The 16,854-nt window shown below is 39.5% G+C and overlaps 1 protein-coding gene across 4 annotated transcripts in view; it reads left to right on the top strand.

The window, feature by feature from the left end:
- The window catches only part of APP (amyloid beta precursor protein), a 378,216-nt gene that overhangs the window by 267,353 nt on the left and 94,009 nt on the right, over window positions 1–16,854 (top strand). The window lies entirely within an intron of this gene.

Below are 16,854 nucleotides of genomic sequence, written 5' to 3'. Positions count from 1 at the left end.
TAATATAGCCTAGTAATTAAATAGAATCTTGTTGAAGGACTTGATCGAACCTGTGGAAGGTAATTGAGAGACTTAAACTGATGTTAGTGGGCTTTGAATCATTCAGTAAATGGGTGGAGAAAAATATAAAGTGAACAGATTCCATATGCAGGGGTTTAGGTTGTAGCCATGTTGGTCTAAGGATATAGGCAGACAAGGTTCCTTGGGTGAATTTGATATCTTTTATTAGACCAACCCAAATGGTTGGAGAATAGTTATTAAGCAAGCTTTCGGGTTCAAAAACCCTTCGTCAGGCGAAGGGTTTTTGAACCCGAAAGCTTGCTTAATAACTATTCTCCAACCATTTGGGTTGGTCTAATAAAAGATATCAAATTCACCCAAGAAACCTTGTCTGCCAGATTCCGTATGGGAATTCTGACAAGGCTTTATCTTTATTTTGAGAGTGAGAAATCTGAACTGTTATTTCATAGTGTGGATTTGACATGGTGCTAAAAATAAGAGAGAGGAGGAATGATTGCTAGAAGAGTAAATTGTTCATGTTGTGTTTTTTTTATGAACTCTGCCTATAAAATGTGCTTTACTGACAGCCCTACAGACTGAAGGTCTCTGTGATCAATTGAATGATCAAATTGTCAAATGGAGACGCCCGTTTCTCCTCTTTCCTCCTTGTCTTGCTAGCTCATTTCATTTTCTTTCTCTTACTATTCTTCAGCCTCCTTTTTCACCTTTAGTCTCTATACTATACTATGCTCATTCTCATTCATTCATTTGCTCTGCTCTTTATTCCCATGTCAACATCCAGGCACAAGGCTGCTGTTGTTCCCCACTGTCCCACAAGAAAATAAAGTAAAATCAGTGATCGTAGCTAGTACAGAGCAGGGGATATATAGTGACCAAGCCAAACTGGATAGCACATGCCTGCGCATACATATCAGCATAGTGCTGCTCATAGCTAGGAAGCAGGACCTACTTAATTCTCAGTTTCATGGATTTTGTGGAAACCGCAACATTCATTAAAAAAAACAAAAAACTGCCAGCTTCCAGTAGAAGCCAGCAGTTCTTGTTGTCAGGAGGGGAAGGGGCTGGCTGGCAGGGTGGCACAAAGAGCAGCAGACAAGATGGCAGCTGCCCCCTCATCCCTCTTCCCCCCCCCTGCCGGTACCTCTCTGACAATCAGCACCAAGGGTCAGAGCTGCACGAAGGGCAGCCAGCTGTGAAGATGGTGACCACCCCCTCATTCCTTCCCCTCTTCCCAACCAAGCCTCTTCGCCCGCTGGCACTGATTGGCAAAGTTGCTACAAAATGACTGCAGAAGTAGAACTTTGTTGCAATCACCCCATGAAAATTGATAAATCCCCCTGTGATTTAGGTAGATCCCTGCTCATAGCACTTCCTTCGAGCCAGGGAGCTAAAGTTCATATTGGTTTGTATCTATATGCTGAAGGATGGGAGTTGGTTCAGAAAGATGTGCAATTGCATTGGAAAGTCTTGTAGTTGGTGCGGGTGGCAGTATCCAGCAGAAGTAGAAAATGCACAATGCTGCTGTATTTTCTCTCATATAACATGCCCTGGAATATAATAAGCACCTTTTTTTTTGAGAAGCAAACTAAAGAATTTTTTTTTCCAGTTATGGCTGCATAGAGCAGGGACAGAGCCTAATCTTCAGCTGCCTCACCCTCCCTTTTCTGTTTAAAGTTAGAATAGGAGGATAGATCAGGAGCAGCTAGCAGACAGCAAAATTCCCCTAAGAGAGGTTACTTTGATTAGTGGAACAACACAACCATTAAGAAGGAGTGCTTAACACCTCTGGAGTGAAGAACAATGAGCAGTTAAGTCAACTGACTACTTTATCTGTCTAAATAGTAATGCAACAGCAGGGTGCTTCTACCTTAGTCAGAAAAAAACAGCTTCCCTGCTTAAGATATACATGTCAATTTTGGGGGAAAGGTGCATGTTGCATTTGAGAAAATAGAGTAAGTGGAGAAAGAATACATAGGGATCAGATTTTATAAATAGGCTGGCAGGGGGCCATGAAACACATGTGCATTGAACCAGCCAGGTTTTAATTTCCCCATTTTATCTGGCTAGCGCTTCCTAGAGTCTGCTTCATTTTCTGAAAACTAGGACAAGACACTGGGCTGCATTTTAAAATTGATCGAGACACTGGGACTGACCTAAAAAACAGGTGCATTCTCTGATTTCATAAATGCTGTTCCCTGTTACCCACAGGACAAGGACCACACTTTACACTGTACTAATGTCCTTCAGCCCTAGTGCGAGAGGACAGTGTTCACCCAGTCCTTGATTTCCCTTTGTAGCTGCTTGCTTGCCAGTTTGGTGGGGTTTGTGTGAAAAGGAATTTTGTTTTTTTGGTGACTGGGCTAACACTGCCAAATTTGCGGTAGCAAAACTCATTCACCACCAGACTACACTGAAATCAATGCATTGACCTAAAGGCAGAAGGTTTAAATAGCTCGTTACCCATTCCCAGTCTTTCAGACTACACACCATCTCCAAATTGATTTTTAATAAGGATGTTCAATACAATATGTAGGTATTATACACTTTAAGTACTCAGATTCTACTGCTTGACTCTATGCAGACTGGCTCTTAAGGAGCCATTAGGTTTTATAAGGGGGGTTATCCAAATGTAATGATCTCAATGTGAATATCCATTGACAAGATGAGCAAGAAGTGGCCTTTATTGTGAGGGAACCATTTTTTTGTTATTGCCATATCATAAGTTCAGCAGTTATAGGATTTCCTTCACTGACCTTTTCTGTTGTAAGAAATATGTCTTTCTACTAAATGCTGTTGGGCAATAAAATTAACTCTCAAACTTAAATCTACAAAGGGAAGGCACTTCAGAGGGACTTTTCTTTCTCCTAGATAGATTTAACAAAGATGAATACAATACAGTGCACTGATATCAGGCATTTGGAGTTGCAGTGTGGTGAGTTCAGGACACCATTCATTTCTTAGTGCTATATTTTAAGTTGTTCTTGGCTTTAATGCAGTCCACAGGAAAGGCATGGAATTTTTTGAGAGTGGTTTGGTTTGGTTTGGGTTTGTTGCCTGAGCACTATCATGTTCTGATTTTTTGTATTTCTTTTTAAGATTTGTAAATGTCTATTACATTATGTTGCATTCATAAGACTGATGCAGCCAGTAGTGCTCAAAGCTGTCAACTGCCCCATTCATCTCCCATATGTAAACTCTGAACCTTAACATTAACTGTTTAAATGTCAGCATCAACTCTTTCTTTGCTGATGATATTAGAAGAAATTTACAATAACTCTGGAATATTAGGGTGACATCTATTCCCCACTCCTTCAAAATACAAGTTGAAGTTATTAAAGGTATATGAACTTACCATAGTACACTAATTTGAACAATACTGTAGAAACCACTTTTAGATGCCCACAAGCACTTTAAGATGCTACTAGCCATTTGTGAAATCTCATTGATTTAAGTATTAAAGCCACAACCTAAACCAGTGTAAGCATGCCTTCTAATTCACATGAGAACATCCTGCTTTCAACTTGTTTTGCAAGTCCTTAATGCTTGTTACATTATTATTCCCAACCCCTTACTTCTAACACTTGAAATTGGCAGGACCCAGTTAGTTTCAGCACTGGTAATAATATAGCACTGACAGTAGTTGAGAGAGACTAGAGTAGTTGTTCTCAACTAGGGTGATGGGAGACCCCCTTATGGGTGCTATGATACAAGCACTGCCACAGCCACCATAGCAGCCAGATAAGTGTCCTGCATGCATGGTTATGGCACGTATGCATTCTTCTTTCATTGGGGTTCTCTGAACCCTTTTCTTAAAGAACGCAGAAAAGCCAGCCCTCCCCCTCCACCCTCACCCCAACTCCCAGGGTTGTCAACTCAAGAAATTATTTTTACTGACAATCTGCACATATCTTAGTGATAGAGAAACATTTTTCCTGACACGTGTTTTAACTGTCATAAAAAAGAATTCTTCGGTTGGCAGCTGTATTGCACTCTGCTACCCCCACCACACCCCCAACTGCACCCTTCAGCTCCCCCCAACCCACCCCCTAGTCTTATTCCTGTTAGCTCTGCTTCCACTGTCTTGACACAGACTCTTAGTCACTGCTCTCCTCTCCTATCTCACAGCTCCATACCAGCTGCACTGCCACTCTCCTGGTACCTTTACTGGTATTGTGAGCAGCTGCTATAGGCAGGGGCTATGCATAGGGACCCTGCAGCAGCACATTGTGGGGTCTAGCATGCTCCAGTGAGTGGTAAAGCCCTCTCAAGAGCTCAGTGTGTGCAGAGTGCTGAGCTCCAACTGGACAGTAGGTGCTGCGCTCCATCTGTTTTTCAGCTGCTCCAGCTTTCTTCTTGCCACAGAACTTAAAGCTGCGGCAATTCCATGGGGGTTTTTTTATGTTTTACGGACTTTTACAAACAGGGCTTTTTAGGTGTGTGTTTTTTTTTGTTTTTTGTTTTTTTTTTAGAGACTGTTTGTAAAATTATATACAGTTGGAAACCCCGCCCCCCATGCTCCTCCTGAAAACAGAGGCATGTGGAACAGTTCCACCTGTCCTATGTGCCTGTTTCTGGGAGACCATACAAGTTTGAACCATGAACAGGTGCAGCAGGGCTTCATTAGAACCCTAATGCAGGAGGAGTGTGCAAATGTGCCACAGCCCTTCCCGGGCTGGCTGCGCACCAGGCGCATGGGACAGTTTTACTTTGTGGCAGCGACCTTCAGTTGAGAACTGCTGAGATAAGTTGAACACAACAGTGGTTCTCAACCAGGATTGCTGCCACATTCACATAAGTTGTAAAGGGGTGCCCTAACTGAAAACGTTGAGAGCTACTGGGACAGAGGATCAGATACCTACTATGTATCAGGCAGTTTTTCAATTGCCAAATGGGCCTGTGACATGCAGCTTAGCCTAAGATTGTATTTAGCCCATGGCACATGTTTTGCTTTTATACAGTAAACTCAAGTAGGAAAAATTAAAACAAGTACCAATCATTTTATTTTAAAGAGTTTCCATTTGATAATAAGTGTTTCATAATATAATATGGGAAGCTTCCTATCCCTCCCTGCCTTACCCCATTAGCATACAAGGATACCTCATTCAATACATAGTCTGTCATTAAACCACTGCCAAAATCAGCATTTGCTCAGCAATGGAAACTAATTATGAAATTGATGAAATGCAGCCAACACTGAGCATGACTATAAAACACATGGCCCATACTGTGCAAACATACTGATGGGAACTTAAAACAAGGTTAGTGTAATGCAGCCTATCTGAATAAGATATATGTAGTGGCCATTGTACTCAGTCCCCCTCACTCAGCTCTTTTTCAAGTCATGGTGAGTTAACTACATTGAATACATTTTTACTTCCTCTTCACTCCCACAGCCCAGCTGTGGCTTTCTCATTTTCAATTATTTCTGTTTCTTCACCAGCTTTAAATGTCAGTAAACATCACTAAACAGGTCTCCAAACAGTTCACTCAGAATTCCTCCTTTGCCCCTCTCTCAACCTGTCTCATCTGATTCGTGTGACCTCACAGGATCCCAGGACATGTTACAAGATCACCTGGTTCCAGTCATAAGTGGGGGGCTAATTTGCACATGGATCCTTTGCTGTGGAGTACACACATATACTGAGCGGTGCTGAGCTATGTGGTTATCATGACTTGAAATCCTGACTGCTGGGGCCCAGCCCAATGAGCTATAAGGTAAATCATGAGCCTTTTGACTTTGGAATATCACACCTAGTTTCTACGGTATGTAAGAAGATTCAGAAGTGCTGCTTAAAAGTGTTTATGGCATACCTGAGCTAAAATTTTGCTTCAGTTTCAAAAAAAGGTAAAATGCATCAGCTCTTGATTAATTAAATCTATGGGTACCCATAGAAATTTGCCGATAAGCAAATTACTACAGGCATGTTTATTTCAAAGTAATTGTTTTCAAATTTACCACGCCTATGTATTCACAGGAGAGCAGGGTCTAACAGTAAGGGGGAGGAGGGAGGATGCCATAGGAAGAAGTTGGCAGGGCAGAGGGCAAGGGTGCCACCAGATTCTTCTAGATTTACTTTCCCTGCTGTAGCAGTGAGAAGGCAACAAACTGAAGGTAAAGCTCCAATAATTAGTTTATATACCTGGAAAATTATAACATTTACAAATTTTCCATCTATAGAATCCAATTATTGGAGAGTCGTCTTATATTCAAGTAAATACAGTAGTATATCTATTTTTTTTCAATCCATTCTCCTAAACAAGGGGAAGTATGTGTCATCGCAATATTATGTGTTATGTAGTTTAATTAATCTTCGCATCTATGTCATTTTGTAATGTGCATCTCTCAAGACTAGTTGTTGAAAGCCTATAAAATCATATTTTCATCCCTTTTCTGTTCTTAAAGCAAACATAAAGAAAATTCCTTTGTTCTGGATCTTCACATCTGTCTCATTAACAACGTTTTGGCACCTACTTTTACATGCCATCATCCAAAGTGTATTTAGTGGTGAACAGCTGAGGCACTATGCTACCATCACCATACAGACAGAACTGGTTAAATGTATGAAGATTTTAGTTAAGGGATTAAATGGCTTTTTCTGTCTTATTTATTAAGCGTCTGTTCTTTTTTTCATCTGAAAAACTTCACAAGCCACCTGAGAGAGAGCGAATAGACTTGAGCTCAGAAAACAATCAGATGAGCAGAACACATTCATCTGGCCTAGATGGCATTGCCCTTTCACTGTTCTTGAATTTTATGGGGTAATTGGCAGGACTATGTCTATAAAGGCAGTAGAGCTTGTAAGCTTCATCCAAGGAATGCCTTTTTCTTTGACAACAGAGCATGTGATGGGGAATATACATCACAGTAAGCTACCTGCAGCATTCATTTACCATAGCATTCCTGAAGGTATAATTTAAAGGTACAGAAGTCTTTCATTAAAATTTTAACTCTCCCAAACCTAGTCTTTGCTAATAGTGAATGTGAGTTTGACATTGCAGTACAGTGCTCCCCATTGTATTTGAAGTTTTTACTCAGAGCGAATAAAATGCACAAGCTAATTTATTACAAATGTATCCAACCAACTCCCAAGGGTATAACCTGTCCCTGACTATTTTATTATCAAGGCACTCTCTTTCTGTTCTAAACAGATGGTTCAGATCTCTCTGACTGCCTCCCAAACTGGCCTTAAAGAGGACTGTACAAATGTTAGAGGGGCCAGGCAGGTGTGTACAGACACCCTGCACTGCCACTGGCCCACAAACTGGGGGCCCCTGTGCATGAATCTGTGTGCACTCTGCAGGCTCCCCTGGCTCCCAGATAGTGCCAAGAGCAGCAAGAGGCACAGTGCAGCCCTGATAGGCTGGCTGCCCCAGGGGTTCATGCCCCTGTGAAACACTCCTACTCACAGCCCCCACTCCCTCTCTCCCTTTCTCCTTTCTGTCAGGCATGGAGGAAAGAGACCTCACTTGTTGCTTGCAGCCATATCAACTTCTATTCCCACAGCCTGCAATGGAACAGCACAGGTGTAGGAGTGTGAAGGTGTAGGGGCCTGGGTCTGTGCCTTGGAGGTATAAGGTCTGGGCACATACAGGGGTACAGTTGCCTCAGCATCCTTTTTCATCTTGAAACACTGTGCAAGGCTGGTGAAAGGAACTGGTCTTTCCTTGCCCCAAACCAGTCAAAGGGTTTTGCTCCATGCTTGGCTGGAGCTGTGAAATGCAGCCTAAGGCACAGACTTTCTCCTTGGAGCAAGGGGAGACAGGGGTGCACACTGGGTTTGTGGAGAATGATGCTGTGGCTTCTATCAAAAGTGTAAACACATTTATTCTCCTGGAAGAAACACTCCTGGGAGCTGTTTCTTTTTGGTTGGGATTGGATTAATTTTCTCATTAGAACCACCATTTTTGGTCCAGGAGAAACTGCATGAACATTTGTGCACTTAAGCTTTCTACTGGGCAAACTGATTCTCTCAGTAGAAACACAATGCTTGTAAATGCACAAAATACTGACCCAGAACTCTGGATAGAGATATCATCTTTTATTAGACCAACTAGATATTTGCAAAAAAAATCTTTACTTACAAGCTTTCAGGCGCGCACACCCTTCTTCAGGCGAGGCGTAGGAGAATGCAAAGATCATGAAATTTCTCCTAGGTGGAAATGAAAATTCATATTTTACAGGAGAACTGAAGGTGTTGTAAGATCTCCTGATTGGAAAAGTTCATTTTGTGCAAATTAGCTTCAGGTAAAAGTTAGAGCAGTCTGTTTACCTCAAAGATGTCTGATGGCAAGCAGGGTGTTGAATTATGAATTTGAGTGGATGCTAGTTTCAAAAGCTAGAGATGATAACATCCCTTGTCGCATGGTAAGTGCCCAAAATATTGTGGGTAGAACAAAAGGAAGTTTCTCTTTTAATTGATTATTTTATTCAGTTACGTTTTGATGAGGTGAAGAAAACTATCTTTTTAGCAATGAAGTATTTTATACAGGCCTTCCATCTTTTTTAATGGCTTTGGTGGGAGGCACATTTTGGGAGGACGCATCCATGTCCTTCAATTTTTTTAAGTAACCTCAAAATTATTTGGTAAGACTGATGTGCGAGGATTGTATTTTATGTTTTGGTGCCTAAATTTAGGTTATATTTTGCCTTCACTCATTCCCTTCTAAGCGTGTCCCCTATTTAGCACTATTATTATTATTAGCATGGTTTCTTGAAGTCCTAGCAGTAGATAAGGATCATCTTTGTGCTCAGCACCGTACAAACAGAAAAAAACTAGTTCTTACCTGGTCCACCTACAATTTAAGTGCAAAGAACCACAGAGCTAGCTAGCTTGGGTGCTGATCATAATGTAGGTGCAGCATAATGGAGCTCAGATGGGCTAGCTGTCTCAATACTTAACAGACTCCTTTAGTAGGTTTTGTGGCTAGAGCTACGTTGTGCTGGGGAGTTGCTTGATTGTCAGCTGAAGTTGCCGGAGATGGATTTAAAAATTCAGCAAGTGGATGATGGAAGTTGAACTCACTGACTGATTAGAGACAGGAAGTGACATCTTGCTTAGTGATAGACTGAAACATCTTGAAAGTGAAGACAGGCAGTTTGTTTGATGTGCTGGAGAGAGTGTACCAGGGTCCAAGCAACAGTGTTCTGAATATATATTAGCAGGAAAATAATACATTTGCCAAGGCCAGAGAAGGTGATTTTACAGCAGTAGGGGGTGTGAGATCATGAGATCCTGAACAAAGTTTAGAGGTGTTATACAAAAAAGTTTACATGATGTAACCTAGAAAGTAGTATCAGTACTAGTACAGAAATTGGATGACAGAGTGGGGGAACTTCCTGTTCCCATAAAATCTTTTGTCTAGGGGTCTAATTAACTTCTTCTCAAATAGAAGCATCTTTGATGGTTGTACCTTTGTGCGATGCACACGGGCATTATTTAAACTTAAATGTTTTCATGAATGATAGGCTCAGGCTTTAGAAAGTAAAGCTTTTTTAAAGTAAAAATAATTTTCCAAACATGAAGTAATTTTCAAGCCTAGTATATATGATTCTGTGTGTTCTGTCCAACTCAATAGAAGATGCTACAGTAATCTTGATGTTGAATCCTGCTGAGAATTATGAAATATGAGAGAATCTATATCCAGGTGGCATAGTGTTTTAAACCCCTGTGGGAGATAAGGTAATGCAAACAAGAGGAGGAAAACAACTATTAAAAAGGAAAAGTGCATCTCCGTGGAGCAATAGATGGGATTCATTTCTCTCTCTAATGTGTAACTTCATTCATTTTAACTATACTTGTAAGCTGCTGCACTTAATCTCATGAACCTTCTAAAATGAAGCATGTACACATGCAAATGACAAGCATAAATTTGAAGTAGGGAGAGATGCAGGTTATTTCAGAATTCCTTGTTTCAGTCAGAAACACTTCATTCATTCATTTATTAATTTATTTGTAAAAGGTGGAAATTATAGTGATTGAGTGTCATTTTAACTTAATATGGACAGATTTACCTGATTCCGCTGCACTTATTCTTTTTCCTTCAAAGCAGAGCAACCTTAAAGCATTGAATACAGAGAGGGATGGAAAGGTTTGGTCTAACATCCCCATACATAGCTATAGATCTCTCTTGCCATACTGTAGCTTTCTGTACTACTCACTCACTCCAAGTAACATTTTTTTAACATGCAGCCACAAGACATAATGGCCATTTTTCTAATAGAAGAGATGATAGCCTGGGTATATCTGGATAGTTCTGGTTTGAGTATTTAGATTCTGTCCTCTTTAGACCCCATCTTTACTTTTAAATGGCAATTCAGTGGCCTGAGTACTGGACATTTGTTTGTGATCCTTTAGGGTAATGTTAGGCATAATAAAATTTTAGGGGATATTTGTAATGTTATTAACATGAAAAATAGCAAATGACCCAGAACTCAGGCTATGGCAAACAGTGTTTTGTTTCTCCTTTTACAGTGTGTTAATTAAAGGTGCTCTCTAACTTCAGAGGTCAGATCTGTAATTATATCCAAACTTCCTTCTAGTCTGGGTGACTTTTGGCACTGGTGCTACAATTCAGATGCACTTTTTAGGCTAATAAATCGTCCAGCTTCTCTCTCAAAAACTGTTTTCTCCCAAGAAAGCCTACTGTCAAAAAAAAAAAAAAGAGGAGTATAAATGATAAAATAAATACAATTACTCTAATTTTCATAGTCACCCCCTGAATGCTAAAAACTGGTAAATGAATGGGCAGTAACAACCAGCAGTGGTCTTAATGAGACCATTAGTAGATATCCTTAACTATCATTTATAATATTGGCATCCAGAATAAAATAATCTAACTGGAGGATGGGAATTTTGAGCTGTGAATGCATCTTTCAACCCATATGTTACCTGTGATTTTAATAATTTTTCCATAATCCTACTTTTATTTCTTTCAGCTCTCTTACGGGGAAGTCATCCAGTTCACTCTTTGGATCAAGCTGTCTAATTTTAAACTAAGTAGCTTGACAGCACAAAAATTACTGTCTTGTAAAAATTACTGTAGATTAGTCTTGTAAAACAGTTAGTCTCACAAACTGGTAATAGCAATATTGAAAACCCATATCTTCCCAAATTATTCCATAAAAATTACTTATACTGGAGATTATAGGAAAAGGTAAGGTAATGAAAGTTTACATTAAATGCTACAGTTGCCTAAATTTGTATAATTAATAACTGAAAGCTTTGGCTTTAGCCCTATACTGATAATGCAGTTAATATATTGCATTTCAGAAGTAATCAGTTAATTCACAGAATATATTATTCTCGTTATAAAGTACCATTCATCCCAAATAACTTCATAAACACGTTTATTTTTTGAAGTGTCTATGTAGAGAATTCTTACATAATTCTGTTATTTAAGGGATGGGAGGGCAGTTACCAGCCTTTTCACATGATACAGAAGTATGTGTGAAAATAGAAATGTTTATGGGCAGAATGATTGAATTTTCCTTTTCCTTTTTTTTTTAAGGAGAGGGGGAAGAAACAGAAAGGATCTCACAGTTTTCTAATCTTCCTTGCTAGATTCCTTAAACTGCAAAATGGAAGGGAAACCATTGACCTTGTTGAGATTTTAATATGTTTTGTGGGAGTTTAGGATTTTGAAATCAGATGCCTCTGTGCAATGAATTACTTCTCCAAGAACTGACAGAAAAACCGCCATAAATATTGTTTGTGAAAGAGCCCTATAATTAGGAGAAAGTAATGGTAGTAGACTCCCACTCGCTTCCTTTTAGGATTTCTAGTCAATTGTTGCCTCAGTCAAGAGAGAAATATTTAAACTAGCTTTAATTTATTTCCATTGATTTGTTTATGTTCTTTGAAATATTTAAATGGAGGATTCTCACATAATCATTTTGGGGCACCATGAATACAAATATGAAAGAAATTGTCTACTGACCTTTATTTTTTAACAGGCCTGTGTCTCTTAACCCCATTGCTCTTCAGTTGTCTGTTATCCTAGATTGATTAATAGTTCAGCCTTTTATTTTAAAATTGTTGTTTTGACACTTATTTCCACTTATTTAAAAACTACTGTGCTTTCACTTCTGAACTCCAACTCAGTTAACCTATATGGCTAACACCTTGTGACAAGAGATGAAAATACCTCTGTGGACATTTTCTCCATCCCATGATAATGCAGGATTGTTCCCTACCCTTAAGTGAAGGCTTTAGTGGATGCAAAAGACATAAACAGAAGGCTTAATAAAGGGTGAAGAGATGAAGCTCAAAGGGAAAGTTTAGACTGAATAGTTGGAAATCATATTCTTAACAGTAATATTTATTGAAATGTGGAACTATCTTCCACATTTTTTTTATTATGGGAGACATCACATCCACTTTAATTTGCACATTAAGAATACTCTTTACTAATATTCAGTCTCAACTTTTCCTTTGAGTTTTATTCCTGCACCCTTACTTCAGAGAATTTAAATAATTTCCATTACCATTCAGATACTTGCAGCTGGTCATCTCAAGCTGTGCAGCCTTCTAACAAGATATTGCACACATCCATACACAACTTCTGTCAAAGATGCCTAGGTCATTAATATCACTGCTAGGATTCTGCCTTTTCTGAGCAAGTGTAATCACCATGCCAGGCACTGATATTGACTCTAATATCTATGGTAAGTACTACCATGTAGCTTTATCGTTTAACAGTCTCCTCTGTGTGCTCTGCACAAATCTTGTGCCTACTCTTTCATAATGCCTCAGGGGTCAGCAACATTTTAGAACAGCGAGCCAGATGCTTACCTCTCAGCTGCTGAAGTGGGTGTCAGGCCAGCTAGGTGCTATGAGTGTATCAGCCATTAGCCTGCTGGGTTCAGAATTGAGGAAGTGAGTCGGGAGTGAAGTAAAGGCAAATTTACTTATAGCTTAGCATACAACAGTTAACAGAAAGGGTAATGCAACAAACAGTAGTACAGTAATAAAACTAATAGTGAATGATAACAACAGATAGACAGAATGCCAGAGAGTTCCCACATGGGGTTGGCAACTTATCCACAGTCCCTCTATGCCAGGTGCACGCCAAGTTGTTCCAGCGAAGTCAGGCGTCCCCGGTCAACGCTGTCCGAGGGGTCACCGGGAAGGACCCTTGGTCAGGATCCAGTTCTCACTCACACTGGGAGTCTGAGGTCCAGGCTTGGTACAGCAATGGTCCTTCTGTCACATCCTTCTAACTAGTCACTTGACATACACGTTCCTTTTTGCTTTATCTTATGCTAATCTGTTGACTTTAGAGTCACTCACAATCTTACCCTATAGCTGTTACCCTATGGGATCAAAAGGTGTTAGAAATTATCATGAAAGGTTACCACCCAAACTTGGGTTCACCCAATAAGCAAATTACACCACATTACTTTGAGGTTTGAAATTAGCATTACCTGCCCGAGCTCAACCCCTTGGTTTTTTATTCCTTGGATTCCTAGGAATGTGCTAATTATATTAGGTGGTCAGATCTTGTTATGGTTGACCTTTAAAAAAAAAAAACCTGTTAGATCTGCTAATCTTGTACGTTGCTTATTTTTGGGGCCCGTGATTAGTGCAAACAGTTAGATTCAACACTGGTTAAATTGTGACAGACAAATTCCACTTGCAGGTTCCAAACTTGCAAGCTTTGAATTAGCTAATCTTAACCGCTAAACAATTGCCTGGATGTCTCCAAGAGTATATATTTATTGCTCATGATAGTAACCCCTCTGGTTCTGGCCACCACATATGGGCTGCTGATCCAGTTCCCTCCCTGCTCTGTACCCCCATTCACTTACTGGTGCCATGGTAAACCCCAGTTGGAAACAGCAAATTTGGTAGTTAAGGCACAAAGTAGGAGGCTTCAAGTCACTGCTTTAATATGGCGTATGACAAACCCATCTCCCCACTGTGCTCCTGTTTGCTTCAAGGAACAGACCATGATTGCCCTAAGATAACTCCTTAACTCAGCAAGCCTCAGTTTCCCTTCCCTTATACCAGAACTTGCAGTTCTAGCAAAGGAATCTCAGCCAGATCAAGGTGCCCACCACCCCTTTTGGGTTGAGAAGAAATTACAAGTCCCCCTCTTCATAAAAAGAATAAGCCTGGAATATCACTCGCCCAAAAATCACTCCTTCCGCAGGCAATCAATAAGAAGACACAACAATGGTCACAAACCATTGAATGGTCACAAACTACTTCAAGATCGTTTCAGGCTGGACATAAGGAAGAATTTCTTTACTGTCCGAGCCCCCAAGGTCTGGAACAGCCTGCCACCGGAAGTGGTTCAAGCGCCTTCATTGAACACCTTCAAGATGAAACTGGATGCTTATCTTGCTGGGATCCTATGACCCCAGCTGACTTCCTGCCCTTTGGGCAGGGGGCTGGACTCGATGATCTTCCGAGGTCCCTTCCAGCCCTAATGTCTATGAAATCTATGAAAACAAAAGGATTTATTACACTGAATAATAAACCTTGTAAATACACAGTACTCAATACACATTTTATAATAAAAAACAGCATGAACATCCATCATTCATAGTTCTATTCATAATTATAAATTAATGTTTAATGGTGGGGAAACTGGAGAGTGAACTCATGGGGAAAAAACAAAAAAAAGAAAAAAATGGAAGGGAAGAACTCATGAAATTTATTCATTAGGGGTTGCTGGGCAAGCCACTAAACCCCACTGTATGCCAGTGTCTTCATCAGCAGAATAACATTAACTGCTTACCTATCTCACAGGGGCTGTTATAAGGGCTGTTGTTTAAAAGTAGTATGTATATATGTACAAAAATGTGAGTAACATATATATGGGCTACACTTCTATATATATTGATCAACAATTGGGTGAATATATGTAGGTGACTGAAGTATGGAGTTATAGTTACCTTCCATCATAATTATCTCTGTAATCCACAAAGAGGAAATTACATTCTTGCATTTCCTGACTTTTTTGCCATTTTAGTTTTCCAAAGTTAATGTTGCATTTTCAGTGGTAATTTAGCTAGGCAGTGACAGCTTAAAATAAAATAATGAAAATAAATGGTCTGTGCTTAAAATTTGCTTCAGTCAGGCTTTTCAAGCTATAAACATACAAGAGAAGGGTTATATTTTTTACAACTGCTATTGGTTGTCTAAAGGCTCAATTGAGTTGATTTGGTTTTCTTTGTTAAGATTGTACCTTTGTAATATTTTAAGCTTTCATTAAAAATAAAAAAACTTTGCTTAATATTGTAGATTGCAGTAAAAATTAACTCCCCCCCCCCAACCACCTATACAACAACTCTTAAGAATTGCAGAATAAATGATGGTTTGTGGTGCCTGTGCTTTTCTTTTGTTTGGGTTTTGTTGGATTGGTTACTTTAGGAGAAAAGAAAGGACTTCAAGGTTTTTGGTATAGACACAAATTATGACATGCATTGTTTTAGCAACTGCAAGAGTCATGTAAGCCTTCTTTGAAGAATGTGCAGTGATATCTTAAATGAGATGGGGCTTAATTAGTTTCATTAAAGAAGTAGCTGTTGTTCCTGATCTTACTGTTGATACTCCTATGGCTATAAACAGACATTGCCAAATGAAAAGGTTCTGTAGCACACAGGATCAGACCCCTGAAGTCCCAGCAGTGCCTGCCTGGCATGGCTAGAGAGCTAGGCTGCCCATACTCTCCTACCTTTAAACAAATAGACATCCACTGCAAAATAGCGACACAGTTTAATACTGCCTTTGTCATAGCCTGTGACAAAGGGCATGGACATTTGTTTTGTCACCATAAAAATGTTTATGATGGCACAAAGGTAACATCTATTTGCAGCCTACAGCAGTTGTATTTTTACCATATAGTAAAGCTATTATTGCATGTTACAGAATACATTTTAAAAATTGCAAACCTTTTTTTGAATTAACATTTTTGTTGGGTCCTTAACATTTAATTCAGATGGGTCCCTCAACTATGAATACACTCATGTTTTGTTTTATTTACGAGTCAATAAGCAATTCCCACTGAAGTCAATATAATCACTTGTGTGAATGAACTTCAGTAACGTTTTGTGGGTGTGAGGTCAAGCTGGTGTAGCTGTTTGTTTGTTTTCTCCCCTGTAATTCAAAATCAGAAGGAAAAGCTGTTGAGTTACCAGAATCACATGCTCAGTCTTGAGATTTTAGAGGAATAACTGGCAGTTAAACACTTGAATTCAAACTCATAGGAAGAAGAAGAGGAAGTAAAGTTTTTCTGAATGTATGTGCCATGGACAGGTTCTGTCACTAGCATTTTAAAATTACTTTGCAGCAGCAGAACAAAATCACGCAACAGATATGAGACTTATTGTAACAAAACATTTAGGGAGAATGCAGTTGAAATGGACTGAGTGCTTACTCTTAGAACTTTTCTTTTTAAATAAAAAGAGAAGAAAAACTTTCCATTAAATCTCTTGTACAAAAATGTGTTCTGTATTATCTACCAGTTGATCGTACTTGCTATGTAATTACAGAATTCTTATCCACTCGGCTTAAATTACCCAAAATACAAACTTTCTCCTTTCCCTGATGTCATATAGATAGCTTGATTAACTACTAGGAGTGCCTAACAATCAAGCTATTCTTGCTTAATCTCAAATGTCTTGATCAGCCTGATAGCAGTCTTTTTTATCCAAGTTACAGCAAAGAAGGCTTACAAAACACACCTTTGTGAGAATGATGTGTCACTGAGCGTAGGGTTTGAAATGGCATTTCTTTGGACTACAGGAATGGTTGTGGTTTACATGGTCTCTGTAGTGTTTTTGTGTTGCTGCGCCTGTTTGTGTTATCTCACCTTTACAAACAAATG

This window comes from Alligator mississippiensis, chromosome 1, assembly GCF_030867095.1.
Source record: "Alligator mississippiensis isolate rAllMis1 chromosome 1, rAllMis1, whole genome shotgun sequence".
NCBI lineage: Eukaryota > Metazoa > Chordata > Crocodylia > Alligatoridae > Alligator > Alligator mississippiensis.
This window is presented reverse-complemented; position numbering and strand designations above follow the sequence as displayed.